This window comes from Ursus arctos, unplaced genomic scaffold (assembly GCF_023065955.2).
Source record: "Ursus arctos isolate Adak ecotype North America unplaced genomic scaffold, UrsArc2.0 scaffold_15, whole genome shotgun sequence".
Lineage (NCBI taxonomy): Eukaryota > Metazoa > Chordata > Mammalia > Carnivora > Ursidae > Ursus > Ursus arctos.
In genome coordinates this window covers 32,192,022-32,209,745 of record NW_026622819.1, presented here as the reverse complement: position 1 = coordinate 32,209,745, position 17,724 = coordinate 32,192,022, and the positions used below count along the sequence as shown (strand labels likewise).

Here is a 17,724-nt window from a genome sequence, read left to right as displayed (position 1 = left end):
GTCTAACCTAAAGAAAAGAGGGAGTATATTCTCTTTGTAGAATTTGGGGCTTCAGAAACTGAATCATGAGAAGGAAATTATTTTTCAAAGCATCCTTCAAATTACCTTCATAAAGAAAGAAAATTACATTTGACATTATATCTGAGATTTGGGGCAAGCCTGAAGTGGAATTTGCTAATTACTGACTCTTCCATATCCTATCTCATTGGGTGTTACCATTTACATGTATCATAAAAGATGTCATTTTATGCTTTACCTCCTGGCCATTTTTCATTTTTTTGTTTTGGTTTTAGCTATATGGTTCGTTTATTCTTTGATATCTTTTAGGTCTAATAACTTGGAAGGGATACATGCTGTTTTACCTGGAAACCTTACAATCAAACCATTAGTCTGTAATTATCAGTGTCAAGAATGAAACAGCCATTATTTGCTTTTTCAATGACAGGACAAAATAATTTGCGTATTTGTACCTTCTTTAACACCCCTATACTCTCTTTGGTTTTGTTTTGCTTTTTGTTCATAATCTGTAATGTTTTTATTATAATCTGGGATGATTTTTAAGTGTATCATCAATTTCAAAAATTATGTTTGTTTCATTTTGTAAACACACAACAGTTGTTTACACTTTGTTTATTTAAATGGTTTCAGTGCTCAACATCAGTCTTTTCCTATCATGACATAGGCGATGGGTTTTTATTTTGATGTAATCTCTTATTTGAGTTCATCTTCAAATGATGTAAGGGGCCCCTAGGAAAATGGTCCTATTTTGCCCACTGCTCATCACTGTCATTAATTAACTCTAACCGCAACAAATTAGGAGGTCTTAAAGGGGTACGCCTGCATTTCCTCATTTCCTGCAAAGGATGCAATACTCACTACTTTCTTAAGAAGTTTAGGAGTCTTTGGTGGCTCCTTTAATTGGTCTCATCTGTGCTCTATCCATTAGAAATCCACCACCATTACATTCATGTCATATCATTACTGCTATTCTCTACTACTGTTATTCATTTATCATTTCAATAGGTTTTGGGGAAAGAGTAGGTCTGAAAGGAAGATTTGATCACATCACTCCTTTGCTTCAGATGTCCTAGCTAAGTCCTCACCTATAGAGAAACATTCATACTCCATAGAAGAAAGATCCTTCATTCTCTGGCCCAGCCCACCTAAATCTTATACCAGAGCAAGTGCCCCTAGATCTGGCCCTTCTTCTGTGTGTAGATAAAGACAGAGGAAGTTTTTTTGTCCTTAAGCTGCTTTAGACAGAGTCCAAAATTAAAGCCATCCCTATTTTACTTATTTTACTTTGCTTTTGATATCTTTTTAAGTACGGAAAGAATGAAGGAAAAATCAATTCAAAGTAAGTAAACACGTCAATAGCAATTGAACATGGAAACATGTAGAATAATTATCCATGAAATAGCTGTTTTTATATTTTGACAAATATCAAGGGAACTAGCATCCTAAGTAAAGCCATCTATAGTGAAGCCAATAAACACCTTGGAAATATTTACCAGTGCTTTTGGCTATGAATATTACTTCTCAAATGTTAATAAACATGAGGAACTATCGTGGTCAACCAAGAATATCATTCACCAGCATCATCAGGGATCTCTCAGCAACTCTTCAGTCATTCACAACTGTTTGACTATGCTGACTGCCAGGTCAAATATTTTTCTAGCTTGAAAATCAAATGAAGAACATCTTTTTATAGTTTATTCTTAATTCTCTTCTAGATATTGCTTATTACAAACAATTGTATGAGTTCCCGTGACATTTATACATAGAATAACTGCTAAACCTAAGTTAAATTTCTCAAAACATATTACTGTGTCTAATGAAGTCAGCTTCTCTGATCTATGTTAATCTTTCCTCCAAACCAACTTTAAATTACACTCAACCTTCTAGGCACACTAGATCATTAGTTGCTTCACAGCAAACAGTAGATATATTTATTTGGTCTAATTAACTATGATAAAAGGATCAGGGGCAGTACCTTGAGATATTTGCTGTAGATTTCTAAAAATATGCATAGAAATTGTTCTATACAAAAAAGGTGTTTAATGGAACCAATCTGTGGGCTCTCTAAAGCTTGGGCAAATAAATCGGGAAAAACATATTTTCTCTTTTGGACAATGGTAAATCAAGATAATTTCCATTATCTAGTTAATGCTAATTATTTGAAATAGCTCTTATTAGTAGTGAACCAAATGCCTCTATCTGTTATTAATCTAATAAGCTTTTGATACTTACTGCAATAAAATGACTGGTTTGCATTTATACACATCTCAGTTTTTTCCACTTAAAAGATATGTAAATACAAATTAGCCACTTTTAGCAATAGATGAAATTGAGTTATTATTAATTTTACATGCATTAAAGAATTGGTCAGCCTTCATTTCTAGCTAATTTAACACAGTCATTGGATGACAAATGCCTTTTTTTCAGAAGGAATCTGAGAATCAAAAAAAAAAAATAGCTGCCAGAGTTCTGCTTTTACTAAAAGTATTAGAAACTGGATAACTGACTTAAAAATAAGAAAATGGGTTTTTCAGATATAAAGTTCTGATGATCATATCCCTAGCATTATAATAAAAAAAAAGTTTTCAGATTTCTAAGTGGGTTTAAAATATGTCTTCTCTTTGGTACATTTTTTGAGAATAAGATTTGGGGGGGGGGCAGTGGGGACAGAGTCCCATAGTCTCTACTGCCTCTTATAGGGGAGGAGATGGCTTTTATTAGATAGAGCAAACACTGTTTGAGACATCAACACTACCCAATTTTGGCAATGGAGAAAAGAAAGTGCCTCTCCTCCTTCTTCAGTGAAGCTCTCCTCAATCTCCGTTGTTTTCCAAGGTCTCTCCAACCTCTTAATTTTGAAGTATCTCAAGACATTCTCAGTCCTCTGCTTTAGCTACACTCACCTGGTGATTTCATTCAGGTTTACGGTTTAATCCACTTCCTCTCTATTCTAATGCTCCCAAATTCTTATCTAAAGTCCAGACCTTATTTCCAAACTCCAGATTCATATATCCAACAGCTGCCTCAACATTTCCACTGGGATTGTAAATAGCATACCAAAGTCAGCATGTCCAAAACTCAACTCCTATTCTTTCTTTACAGATACCTTTGATCTAGCTGTTCCCTTTGCTGGAAGAGTCCCCACTTACACACACACACACACACACACACACACACACACACACACACACCAGATTGCTGCTTGGCTAAACTCCTAACCTCCTTACCTTCTCCAATCTTTGCTCAGATACTGCTATCTTAATGAGTCCTGCCCTGACTGCCTTATTTAACACTGAAACCTGATCCCCTCTGTGACCATAGACACCCTAATCCTCCTTACCCTGTTCTATCTGTTTTGCTCACAGCACTTTAGCCTACTATTTGATTTCCTTATTTATTTTGTATCCTCCTACTGAGATATAAGACCACTGAGGGTACCATATTTTTCTCTTTGGTTCATGGAATATCTCAAACACATAGAACAGTACCTAACACACAGTAGTTGCTCAGTAATTATTTGTTGAACAAATGGATGGCAGTAAGTAGACACACCCCTGAATTCCTAAATAGGGTTAATCATGTATGAACTTATATTTAGAAATTTATCTCATTGCCCCTCCACGCTGCACCATCTTTTCCTATCTGCATCCCTCATTCTTTCCTCTAGCTACTTCTCTTCCCTTCTTCCTTTCCCTCCCTTGTCAAGTGCCCAGTGCTCTCTTGCTGCCCCTTGGTTTCTGCTCAAGAAACTATGAAAAGCAGAATAAAAGGTGAGGAGCCCTCCTTGAATCTTTGTTCCTCAAATTACTATTTCTGTGTTTTGTTCTTATTATTATTGTGCAGGAGATTTAGAAAACATCATCTGGATGTTAACTGAGATCAGCAAAAATATACCCCCAACTTGTCCAGACTTAAATATATTGTTGAGTAAACACATAAAAAAGCTTGAAAATGAAGGGCACTGTATGTGTGTATGTGTGTGTGTATTATAACACATTCTGTTATCATACAAGAATAAAAGATTATTTGCTGGAAAGTGTATCCTAGTAAGTTCTTAGAGAAAATACAGTCATTTGGATTTGATAATCAAGGATGTTAAGGTTTTCCAATTCAAAGTTTGACAGGTATAGACCCTGTGAATTAAGGCATAGCAGAATTTACCATTTTGTCAGATAAGAACATCACACAAAATGCTGGCTCTGAGGTACTTTTTAACATAAGTGAAACTTCAACTTGGATCCCATTTCTTGCTAGCATGTTTATGAGCATTTCTGGGTTACTATCTCATCCCCTTCTCAGCCAGGACTAGGAAGATCACAAGTTCTAACATCATTCTTGATCCACATTGAATTAGGTGTTTATTAGATAAAACTATTTCTGAGTGGTCAAAGCTTTCTTGTCATTTCATAAAATCTAAAGAACTGATCACTCCAGTACTAAAAGGTTCCTTACTAGACAACATGAGGGTTCTTTCGTTTGTTCTCTCTTGTGTGCCAGGTTTTGATGGTGGTGATTCTGGTGAGGTTAAGAATAGAGGAAAAATCTGTAAAGGTTCCAGCTAGGCATATCCCCTTGACCCCATGGAACCCTCAACTGTATTAAGGAACCCACAGAAAGTAGGGTCAGAGTAGGTCTTCTACAGCATAAGGCCCCAGGAGGCCCTAGGCTGAGGACAGTATTGCCTGTATGACCCTATGGAATATAAAATTAATACAACCCTGGATTACTTTGTCACCTTGAACAAGCTCAATCATTAAGCAGTGGAAATGGACAGCAAGTCCAAAAATATTCACTTGCCAATTGCTTTACTATGTTTCTCACCTACTGTCAATACTGAATTTTTCTGATAGGACCAGTATCAAGAAAAACCTTAAGCCAAGGCAAGAGTTCATCAGAGAGATTATAACTATGCCTAACATGGTACCCCGTTTTTACTCTTTTCTTATCTCCCTACACTTCCCACCATCTTAGATCCACACATCATATACCTTTGCTTTGTAAAGCAATATCTATTGGACTACATTTATCAATATGTATCTGAAAATAATTATAAATTTCTATCATTACCATCCTGTTCCACCAACACACACATACACACAACACACAACACACATGCCTGTCACAAGTCTTTTTTTTCTAAGTCATTGGTTTCCTGAAACAAAGGGACTATCCTTCCTGTTCTTCTCATTAGATTTAGTATTTGCAAACTGAAAGTTTGATGGTAATAACAGCTGGTTTCTTTTTTTTTTTTAATGTTAAACACTGTACTTTATGTATGTATTTATTTATTTTTATTTAAATTCAATTAATTAATATATAATGTATTAGTGGTTTACTTTGTGTCAGGCATATACTGAGCCCTGTGTATGTACTTGCTTATGTAAATCTGACAACAATCCTGTGATGTAGGTACTATGATTATCCCACTTTACAGGTTAGGAAATTAAGGCACCTTTACCATGGTAAGTAAAGCTAAGTAAAAACCTACATTCTTGGGGCACCTGGGTGGCTCAGTCATTAAGCATCTGCCTTCAGCTCAGGGCATGATCCCAGGGTCCTGGGATCGAGCCCCACATTGCGTTCCCTGCTCTGCTGGAAGCCTGCTTCTTCCTTCCAGACTCCCCCTCCTTGTGTTCCCTCTCTCACTGGCTGTCTCTCTCTCTCTGTCCAATAAACAAATTAAAAAACAAACAAACAAACAAAAAACCTACACTCTTTACCCCAACCTCTGACCTCCTTAACTCATGGTGTAAGAACTTGTCCATTGATTGCATCAATTATATTATCACTATCACCATTTTAAAATAATAGAATGTAATAACTTGCAGATTTAAGAAATACATCTTACACACACACACATACAATTAAAACAAAAGTTTCACAAGTCAGTAATCAACCTTACTATTTTACTACATGCAAATGCACCCCCATATCTTCCATATTATTCTAGTCTAGTGTATTTTTTAAAAGTATCATCAACTCACTAAATTGATTTTATACCAGACTGAGTTACAAATATTGTGAAAAATGGTAAATAATGGTATGTCGCTTTTATTTTTCTATTACTTTATAAACTTTCTAATCATTTACCAAATTTGATGCAAAAATGAATTTTAAAATTTCCTGATAACCTTGTTTTAAAAAAAATTAAATATTCAGATTGTATCTACACAAGAGAAATATAGAATTCAACATTGAAAAGATCTGACAAGGTTTTTAAATATTTTCCTAAACAGCAAAAGTTACATGAAAACTATCTTTGTAATCATGATAAAGCTAAGCACACAGTAGTCTCTCCATATACATTACAATAAAAATAATTATGTAGCGACAAGTAATAAAGTGAAAATTAACCTTTTAAAATGTGTTTTATTTATCAACAAATATATTTTTGTTGCTTGAAAGATGTAATTAGTTTCTTTTACATCTTTTCTTAGGAAATCTAAAACTGTCTCCTATACACAAAGTTTTTAATTATAATTTTTAATGTCATTTTCTTGGTAAATAAATCACCTAAGCATAATTTATCTATTCACAATATACAGTGGAATCATTCCTCTTACATTTTCATAGTTGGAATGACTTGAAAGGATGTTATTTGTTTTTATATAAAAGAATAAGGGGGGGACCTGGGTGACTCAGTCAGTTAAGCGTCCAACTCTTGATTTCAGCTCAGGTCATGATCTCAGGATCCTGGGATCAAGCCCCATGTCAGGATCCCCGCTCAGCAGGGAGTCTTCTTGTCTCTCTCTCTCTCTGCTCACTCTCCCTGTCTCTCCCTCTCCCTCAAATAAATAAATAAATCTTAAAAAAAAAAAAAGAATAAGGAAAATATACTGATTAGAGAAGCTACATTTTTTCCAAACTGAGTTTTAGCATTGGACATAGGACAAAACGTAAACCTTTGAAGATTAGCAAGGCCAATTTCCACCCCAAGTTGGGGTTAGCCAGTCTCTGTTTACTTGGAAAGAACAAAGGTTATGCTCATATTCAGAGACCGTGTTAAAAGGTCTACTACCAAGTACAACTCCTAGCCACATGTTCATGTCCAGAAATAAATAGCTGGTCCACCTTCAGTGCAAGTTGACAGTAAATGCAAAAAAGGAAAGGCAAGGATGGATGGAAGTCTTATAGCTAACCAACTGATTTGCAGGAAAGTTAGAAGTGGAGTTTCATATTTGTGAAATGCTTTTGTATAGGTATCATGAATTACACTTGGCCCATTTCTAATGCATATGCTGCGGGAATTAACAGATACCAGAAGTGCAATAGTAGCCTAAAGGAGCAATAAAGAGAGGTAGATTTCACAGTGTAATCACACTTATGTCATCTATAAATGTCACAGTTCATTTCCATTAATGGCTTCTTCCCATCTTTTTACTTTCTCAAAAATGGGAAAACATACATCACTCGAATGCTATTTTATTCAAGTGCTAACTAAATTTTTTGTCCTTGGACTTGACTAGTTAGTTAACAAACAAAAAACGCCTGCATTTGTCGAGGGCAATTTGGACACTGTCCACAAGATGGTCATGTCCATAAACCTCCCATCTGGTTCCTCCACTGGAAGGACTTGAGAACATAAGGAAGTAACATGTTGAAATGTTACAATATTCTTTTTCAAACCTATGCTTTCATATGGAAACAAAAGTCTCTTGTTCCTGGCAACTTGATTCCTAAAAAACTTGCCTGCTGTCTCTAGTTTGTCTGTAATCTTTTCTATATTGCAGAGTCAGAAAAATGTGAAATACTACAGAGATTTAGCAAATCTCTCTGATGCCCAGCCCTGGAAAGGGCAGGAGAGGACTGCTTACCAGTTTGCTTCTTTTTCTCCCACAAGTTCAAAGACAGTTAAATCCAGTGGTTCAATCTAACAGTTTGTGTTCACAGCCTTGAGTCTTAGTACAAGACATGTCCCAGGCTGAGGATCCAAATAAGAATACTCTTTACTGCGGTGGCCTTAGTCAGGCTGGGGACATCAGTGTTTGCTCATGATTAGCAGCAAACAAAGCTCTTGGTAAGAGATTTCAGATTCATTATGTAGGCCTCAGAAGTTGTATCTCAATCTACAAACTCTAGATATTTCTAGATCAATGACCATATGTGTGTGTATGCAATGTGTGTGGATATGGATGCATAAAAAGATTTTATATCTTTTGTTCATTCTGAGAAAAGCATAAAAAATTGAAACTTTAGGGGCGCCTGGGTGGCACAGAGGTTAAGCGTCTGCCTTCGGCTCAGGGCGTGATCCCTGTATTATGGGATCGAGCCCCACATCAGGCTCCTCTGCTATAAGCCTGCTTCTTCCTCTCCCACTCCCCCTGCTTGTGTTACCTCTCTCGCTGGCTGTCTCTATCTCTGTCAAATAAATAAATAAAATCTTTAAAAAAAATTGAAACTTTAAAGTTTATTAACTCTGATTCTTTTTTTTTCCTTTAATAATCATTCTGTGCTACAGATGGTAATTAACATGACAATTTTGTTCTTCTTGTCCTTTGGGAGGGGAGATTGTTTGTGAACCTTCCTCCTTGTTTGTAAAGGTGCCATATTTTTCTCCTTTGCTGAGAGGTAAGTTCCCTTAAGACAGACACTGAAGAGATAAAAGTTCTGTTTTGGGAAACTTGGAAATATGAAAGTCAGCTGAGTGACAGAGAGAACAAAGAGATCAGAAGAGCATCTTTCCTCATTCATTGAACAAATACCTATTACTAATTATGTTCCAGGTTCTCTTCTAAACACTGGGGGGAGTAAACAATTGAGACCAAACCTGCACTTACACTACAGTGGGAGAAACTGACAATGAAAACACACACACAATAAGTTATTTAAAATATAAAATGCAGGTGTGGGGGGGAAGCTGGGAAAGGGGGAGACAATGTGGGTGGAGTACATTTACCTAAAGAAGGTGTATTCGTTTTCTATTGCTGCATAACAAATGACCACAAATTTAGTAGCTTAAAACAACATTCATCATCCAGGCATAACTTAAGTGGTCCTCTGCTCAGGATCTCACAAAACTGCTATCAAGAATGAGTTGGCCAAGGCTATGTAAGTTCTCATCTAAGACTTGGGGTCCTCTTCAAGTTCAGAACTCTTTCAAGTCAGCAGGATTCAGATCCTTGCAGCTGCAGAACCCAGCACAGTTGCTTCTTCATAGCCTACAGAAACCCCTGATGGCTGAGGAGTAAGACTAGCCTTTCTTTAAACCCTCTTCCTCCCAAATATTGCCCATACCCAAGACATATCAGACCACATTGAAAAGAAGAAATTATTTACTCTAGGTTTAGGTAGTTCTCAAAAAGAATTATGGAAAGAAAAAAATGTAACTTTACTTGCAGTAGAAGGGAAGTAGCTGAACAACCTGTATCTTATGTTTTCTTACTCATACCTGTCTTCTCATTAACCCTGCCAATCCCATGTTTGTGTTCTCTAGTCTAGTATCTCACTCCCATCCTGTAGACACTCTAACCTTCCCCACCAAAGAAGGCCATTTGACCCCTCCCCAGATCCCTTTTGCTGTATGATAACTTAAGTGCCTTATGTCAGGGCTAGATGCAAATAGAGGCTTCTCAAAGGCTGTTGGTGAATATTTAAACTTCAGTTCATTTTCCCACAATTAATTGTGGCTGGTTTTCTCCATATTTTAGTTAAGAAATAAGCACACTTACCTAAAATATGAATCAGCAAATCACTTTTCTTTAAAGGGTTACATAGTAAACATTTTGCCTTTGCAAGGTATATTGTCTTTGTACTGTGTTCTAATAAAATTGTATTTATTAAAACAGGTGATGGGCAACCATAGTTTACTGACCTCTTATCAAAGCATTACTTTCTTTTTTTTAGTAACACAGACTAATCTCATATTCTAATATGCTATCTCCCTGTAGATATAAATTTGTTCTTAACTTTTGCCCCTATATACCTTCTCAAAATATAAGCAAAATGAAAATAAAGTACCATCAGTAGTAGACTCATTCAGACCTTGCTAGCATTGTGCACCTTATCCCCATGTTCTCTTGTGGAACTGCTCCATCCAACATGCTTATAGCAGGAGTTCATCCAAAGGGCCACTACAAAGCATTGTGCAAACAGCTTCAAAAGGGGCCAGCACCACCCCAAAGTGACTCCTGTCCCAGGGAGAGGGGAAGAAACCACACATATCGGTTTGACAGTGACCCCAGCAGAGGGGTGTGGGCAGACATCTGGTCTGACTATAGGCCTCACACACCAGTGAAAGCTTCTCAGAAGCAACACAGGGAGAGCACCCTGCAGTTCAGTGCTACTGTAGCACTTACAAACACCTGGTCTAACTCAACTGGGGTGAGGGTTGACCCAAGGCATCCTCTAACTGGTCCACTAACAACACAGGGATCAAACTCTGCCCACAACAGGCAAAAAGAGATACTGCAGATACTGGACTGAAGGCAAATGCAGCTCAACCACAACAATAAAGAACACAAAACACACATAGGAGACATCCTGAAGTTCTGGTGAACAGGGGACACTGCACTTCAGAGAACTACAGGACCTCTTCTTCATAAGACCACAACTTTCAAAAGCAGGAGATGTAGCTGACTTTCCTAACACATAGAAACAGGCAAAGAGAGTTAGACAAAATGAAGAGACAGAGAAATATGTCACAAATGAAAGAATGGGACAAAGATCACAGCAAGAGAGCTAAATTAAATGGAGATAAGAAATATGTCTGATAGAAAATTTAAAGTAATGGTCATAAAGATGGTCACTGAACTTGAGAAAAGAATGAAGGACTTCAGGAGACCCTCAACAAAGAGATAGAAAATACTAAAAAGAACCAAGCAGAGATGAAGAAAACAAGAAATGAAATTAAAAATACACTAGAGGTCATAAATAATAGACTAGAAGAAGCAGAATAAAGGGCCAACCTGAAGGAAAGAGTAATGAAATGCAATAAAGCTGAACAGGAGAAAGAAAAAAGAATAAAAAATGAAAATATATTAAGGGAACTCAGGAATACCATCAAACATAATAACATTTGCATTATAAAGATCCCAGACAGAGAAGAGAGAGAAAAGGGAGCAGAAAATTTATTTGAAAAAATTATAGCTGAAAACTTCCCAATCTGAGAAAGGAAAGAAATCCAGATCCAGGAGACACAGAGAACCCCCAACAAAATCAACCCAAGGAGGTCCACACCAAGATATATAGTAATTAAAGTGGCAAAAGGAGGGATAAAGAGAAGATTTTAAAAGCCGCAAGAGAAATGAAAAGAGTTACATACCAGGGAAACCCCATAAGCCTCTCAGCTGATTTTTCAACAGAAACTTGGTAGGCTGCAAGAAAGTGGTATGATATATTTAAAGTGCTGAGAGGGAAAAAAGAAACCTGCAACCAAGAGTACTCCATCCAGCAAGGCTATCATTCAAAATGGAAAGAGAGATAAAGAGTTCCCCAGACAAACAAAAGTTAAAAGAATTCATCACCACTAAACCAGCCTTCCAAGAAATATTAAGGGAGATTCTTTGAGTGGAAAAGAAAGACCATAAGAAAAGTGGTCTAAGAAAAGTAGGAAGCACAAAAGCAGTAAAGTTAATATCTATAAAAACCAGTGAAGGGATTCATAAAGTAAAATGATGTGAAATATGACACCATATACCTAAAATGTGGAGGGGAGAGGAGCAGAAATTTAGTGCTTTTTAGAACTGGTTCAAACTTGGGACACCTCAGTGGCTCAGTCAATTAAATGTCTGCCTTTGGTTCAGGTCATAATCCCAGGGTCCTGGGATTGAGACCTGCATCAGGCTTCTTGCTCAGTGGGGAGCCCACTTGTTCCTCTGCCTGCGCTCCCCCTGCTTGTGCTCTCTCTCGCTGACAAATAAAGAAATAAAATCTTAAAAAAAAAAAAAGAATAGAGTCAAACTTAAGTGACCATCAACTTAATATAGACTGTTATATCCATAAAATATTATGTATAAATCTATGATAACCACAATCAAAAACTGGTAATAGATATGCAAAAAATAAAAAGAAAGGAATCCAAATATATTACTAACAAAAGCCAGCAAACCATGAGAGAAGAGAGCAAGAGAAGAAAAGAACAGAGAAGATCTACAAAAACACCCACAAAACAAGTAACAAATGGCAATAAGTATATACCTAACAATAATTACTTGGAATGTTAAAAAATAATTACTTTGAATTTAAATGGACTAATCATGCTAATCAAATGACACAAGATGATGGAATGGATAAAAAAATAAAAAGACTTATCTATATGCTGCCTGTAAGAGACTCATATCAGACCTAAAAACACACGCAGATTGAAAGTGAAGGAATGTAAAAACATTTCTCCTGCAAAAGAAGTGAAAAGAAAGCTGGGGTAGCAATACTGGTATCAGACAAAATAGACATTAAGATAAAGACAGTAACATAAGAGACAAAGAAAGACACTACATAATCACAAATGGAACAATGCAACAAGAAGATATAACAATTATAATATTTATGCACCCAACATGAGAGTACCCAAATACATTAAGCTTCTAATAACAAACATAAAGAAAGTAATCAATAGTAATACAGTAATAATAGAGGACTTTAACATCCCACATACATAGACTGCCCAAACAAAAACAACAAGGAAACAGAGGCTTTGAATGACATGTTGGGCCAGATGGATCTGGATATATTCAGAACATTTCATCCTAAAACAGCACAATTTTTTCAAGTGCACATGGAACGTTCTCCCGAATAGATCACATATTAGGCCACAAAACAAGTCTCAACACATTCGAAAAGATTAAACTAATACCATGCATCTTCTCTGACCACAATGCTATGAAAATAGAAATCAAACACACACACACATAGAGGATAAATAACATGCTAAGAAACAATGAATGGGTCAACCAAGAAATCAAAGAGTTAATAAAAAAAAATATGTGGAGACGAATGAAAATGAAAACACAATAGTCCAAAATCTTTGGGATGCAGCAAAAGCTGTTCTAAGAAGGAAGTTTATAGCAATATAGGCTTACCCCAAGAAGCAAGAAAATCTCAAATAAACAACCTAGTCTTATAACTAAAGGGTTAGAAAAAGAACAAACAAAACATGAAACGAGTAGAAGGAAGGAAATAATAAAGATAAGAACAGAAATAAATGAAATAAAAACTGAAAAAAAAAAAGAACAGATCAATGAAACCAAGAGCTGGTTCTTTGAAAATATTGACAAAATTGATAAACCTCTAGCCAGACTCCTCATGAGAGAGAGAGAGAACTCAAACAAAATCACAAACGAAACAGAGAAATAACAACTGACACCACAGGGAAAAGAAGGATTTAAAGAGAATATTATGAAAAACCATATGCCAAAAAATTAGGCAACCTGGAAAAAATGGATAAATTCCTAGAAACATATAACCACCCAAAACTGAAGCAGGAAGAAATAGACAACTTGAACAGAGTGATTACTGCAATGAAATTAAATCAGTAATCAAAAAGCTGCCAACAAACAGGAGTCCAGGATCAAACGGCTTCACAGGTGAATCCTACCAAACATTTAAAGAAGAGTTAATACCTATTCTTCTCAAGATATTCTAAAAAATAGAAATGGAAGGAAAGCTTACATATGCATTCTATGAGACTAGCATTAACCTGATACTAAAACCAGGTAAAGACATCACAAAAAAAGAGAACTATAGGCCACTATCTTTGATGAATATAGGTACAAAAATCCTCAACAAAATACTAGCAAATCAAATCCAACAGTACATTAAAAAAATCATTCACCACGATCAACTGGGATTTATTTTTCAGATATAAGGGTGGTTCAATATTTGCAAATCAATCAACATGATACAACAAATCAACAAGAGGAAGGATGAAAACCATATGATCATTTCAACAGATGCAGAAAATGTATTTGACAAAATACAACATCCATTCATGATCAAAACTCTCAACAAAGAAGGTTTAGAGAAAACATACCTTAACAAAATAAAGTACTATGTTAAATACTTAACATCATAAACCCACAGCTAACATCATACTCTATGGAAAAAAACAGAGCTTTTTCCTCAAGATCAGAAACAAGACAAGGATATCCACTCTTACCACTTTTATTCAACCCAGTACTGGAAGTCCTAGCCACAGGAATTAGACAAGGAAAATAAATAAAAGCCACTCAAATTGGAAAGGAAGAAGAAAAACTATCACTATTTGCAGATATGATACTATATATAGAAAACCCTAAAGACTCCACCAAAAAACCACTAGAACTGATAAATGACTTCAGTCAGGTTGCAGGATACAAAATCAATATACAGAAATCTATTGCATTTCTATACACTAATAATGAAGTGGCAGAAAGAAAAATTAAGAAAACAGTCCCATTTACAACTACACCAAAAATAATAAAATACCTAGGAATAAACTTAACCAATGAGATGAAAGTTCTGTACTCTGAAAGCTATAAACACTAATGAAAGAATTTGAAGATGACACAAACAAATGGAAAGATATTCTATGCTCATGGATTGGGAGAACAAAAATCATTAAAATATCTATACTACCCAAAGCAATCCATAGATTCAATGCAATCCTTATCAAAATTCCAAAAGCATTTTTCATATAACTAGAACAGACAACCCTAAAATTTATAGAGAACCACAAAAAAACCTCAAACAGTCAAAGCAATCTTGAGAAAGGAGAACAAACCTAGAGGTTTGTTGAAATCCCAGATTTCAAGTAATACTGCAAAGCTGTAATAATCAAAACAGTATGGCACTGGCACAAAAATAGATGCATTCATTGATCAATAGAATAGAGAGCCCAGAAATAAATCCACAAATGTATGGTCAATTAATCTTTAACAAAGGAGGCAAGAATATGTAATGGGAAAGACAGTCTCTTCAAAAAATGGTGTTGTGAAAACTGGACAGCTACATGTAAAACAATGAAACCAGACAACTTTCTTACACAATACACAAAAATAAACTTAAAATGCATTAAAGACCTAAGTATGAGACCTGAAACCATAAAAACCCTAGAAGAGAGGGTTTGGCTCTAGCAACATTCTTCTAGATATATCACCTAAGACAAGGAAAACAAAAGCAAAAATAAACCATTGAGACTACATCAAAATTAAAAGCTTCTGCACAGCACAGGAAACCATCAATAAAACTAAAAGATAACCTACTGAATGGGAGAAAATATTTGCAAATGACATATCTGATAAAGGGTTAGTATCCAAAATATATAAAGAACTTATACAACTCAACACACACACACACACACACACACACACACACACACACACTAATCCAGTTAAAATGGGCAGAAGACAGGAACAGACATTTCTCCAAAGAAGACACACAGAGGGCCAAAGACACACAAAAAGATGCTCAACATCACTCATCCCAAATCCTCCATTAATATTAATTTGTTTTGTGGTACTATTTCCAGTTCATTCTGCTACACAGACAACAAATATTTATCAAGTTCTTATGATGTGACTATCATTATGGTGACCTTTGAAGAGATAGAGAAGTATAGTATATATCTTCTTTCCTCAACGAGTTTATAAATGAATTGTGGAGACACACATACAAATTATATAACAATACAAAACTGTAATTCAGGAAGTATGATAAAGCAATTTTGGATCAAATTTCCACTTAGTGGCATAGAAAATACATGCCAAGAGTTCAGAGGAAGGCTATTTATACTGTCAGAGAAGGCTGAGGGAGAAAGGACTTCCCCCGGGACAAAACGATTAATACAATTTAGATAAATAGATTATGCAGTTTTCCAATAAATTTGAAGAACCTGTAAGGTCACAACTTAAACCAAAATTCAGAGCAAAAAACGCATGTATGTGTTCAGACAACAGTAAGCAAATCCAGTTGAAAGCAGAGTTTGTATGTGTAGAACAGCAGCATTTTTTACTACTCTTTTTATTGAAAGGTACATGTACATATCCAAATAAAATGGGGGACTGAGGAATTCTTTTCATTAACTCAGTGGTGGAACTTGTTCCAGACAGGATTAGGACTATATTATTATTGCAATTATTATTATTATTTTAGGGATGTCCATCATTCTCCATTTCTCTGCTTTGTTACTCTTTGTGGTCTGATTTCAATCTGTAAAAAAAAAAAAAATTGTGTAGGGTGGGAAAAATGGCCAATGACATTACCATATTCATACCCATTTCTCTTAGAGAGTTTATGAAAAAAAAGAACTTCTTTCTCACAGCCCCTGAATGTCAATTCAGGAAAGAAGAATGATTGGCTTGGTAGAGGTCATGTATCGAATGGACTAACTGCAGTAGCCAAAGGAAACAGAAAAGTATTATAATTTCTTCAGCCTTCATCATGTGCCCACCACCCTATGATTATCGTAGGGAAGATGTGCACAGAAAGTGGTGGAGGTATTCCCCAAAGGTAACAGAAATGCTAAACAGGCAAAAACAAAACAAAACAAAACAAAAACAAAAACAAACAAACCAACAGATTCCCCCATAATAATTGATATCAACCTTTTCCTTGGGTTTTTTTAGTTCAAAACATTTGAGGGGTATACTATATCTACAAACTACATACACTACCTATGAACTGTGAAACTCAATCCTAGTTCAACAATTTCTAGCATGATGTCTGGAGTCTGAAAAGTTCCTTTAGTGACCCTGCTACATGGTCCTAGAAGGTGGGTGCACTCTGTCCTCTCACCCCAATCACTATTATAGGAGGATAAAGCTGGGGAGATGATTCAAATTCAGAAAATGGGGTGCATTAAATGTACAGAAAAGAAGACTGAATTTTATTGTATTTGTACTTAATACTGGTAGTTACTTGGATATTATGATAGAAATTAATGTTTATACTTCATTTTTTTAAAAAAATCCAGCATTTGTTAATTACAACTTGCAAAATTATGAGTCTTTCTCACTTGGTTATGGTCTTCACATGGAGAAACCTCAAACTAGAATATTCAATTAATCTGAGCTTCTCTCTCCTCTCTCATCCACACATTCCCACACCTCTCACATTTTAGCTATCCTATACCTATGACCCAAAACATTCTGGAGAAGACTGTGTGCTTTTACTCCTTAACATCCCCTTCCCTAATGTCCCCCATGCTCTTCTTTTGTGTAGGTAAACAGAAAAACCTGACTTCACTGAGAAATGCTGAAGCATGTGACTAATCATACGTGTAAGACATACTGTCAGGGACAGCTGTAGAAGGTTCTGAGGAAAAATTATGAGAAACAGGATATGAGAATAAATCTGATAAAGAATTATGATAAAAACAATGTCAGAGTAAACTTGATAAAGATTTATGAAATATAGGATATCAAGTAAGTTTAATGTAACTACTGATGCAAATTGAATATTTGCTATTACTGAAAGTAGGATGATATATAATAATTATAGCTTTACTTTCATATAATAGAGCTGAAAATACACTACAGCTTTGTAGCCACATGCTGGCTACCTGCGTGCATTCAGGGTATCTGCTTTGTTCAATAGTAAAATCAGCTAATTTCACATTTGTGAATTGGCATGTTCCTTCAGATCTCCATTTTCTTTTTTCCACTAAGTCTGCGTCTATTTACTTAGAAATTTCAGTGGGTTCAGGAGTCACTCTAAGAAAGTAAAGGAAGAGCATGTCAGAAGAATGAATTGAGATAGTCTGAAGAACAGAGTGGGCCCTGGGCCCCAAGGAAT

At 35.7% G+C, this 17,724-nt stretch overlaps 1 protein-coding gene across 2 annotated transcripts in view; it reads right to left on the bottom strand.

Moving 5' to 3' along the window:
• Positions 1-17,724, bottom strand: part of FBXO4 (F-box protein 4) — a 356,505-nt gene that overhangs the window by 257,610 nt on the left and 81,171 nt on the right. Inside the window, exon 7 of one of the 2 annotated variants that reach the window (XM_057312225.1) lies at positions 267-16,140. The exons of the other annotated variant lie outside the window; for it this stretch is intronic. The gene's annotated coding sequence lies outside the window, so the exon portion shown is untranslated. Of the gene's footprint in view, positions 1-266; positions 16,141-17,724 lie in introns of those variants that run through there. 2 annotated transcript variants of the gene reach the window in all.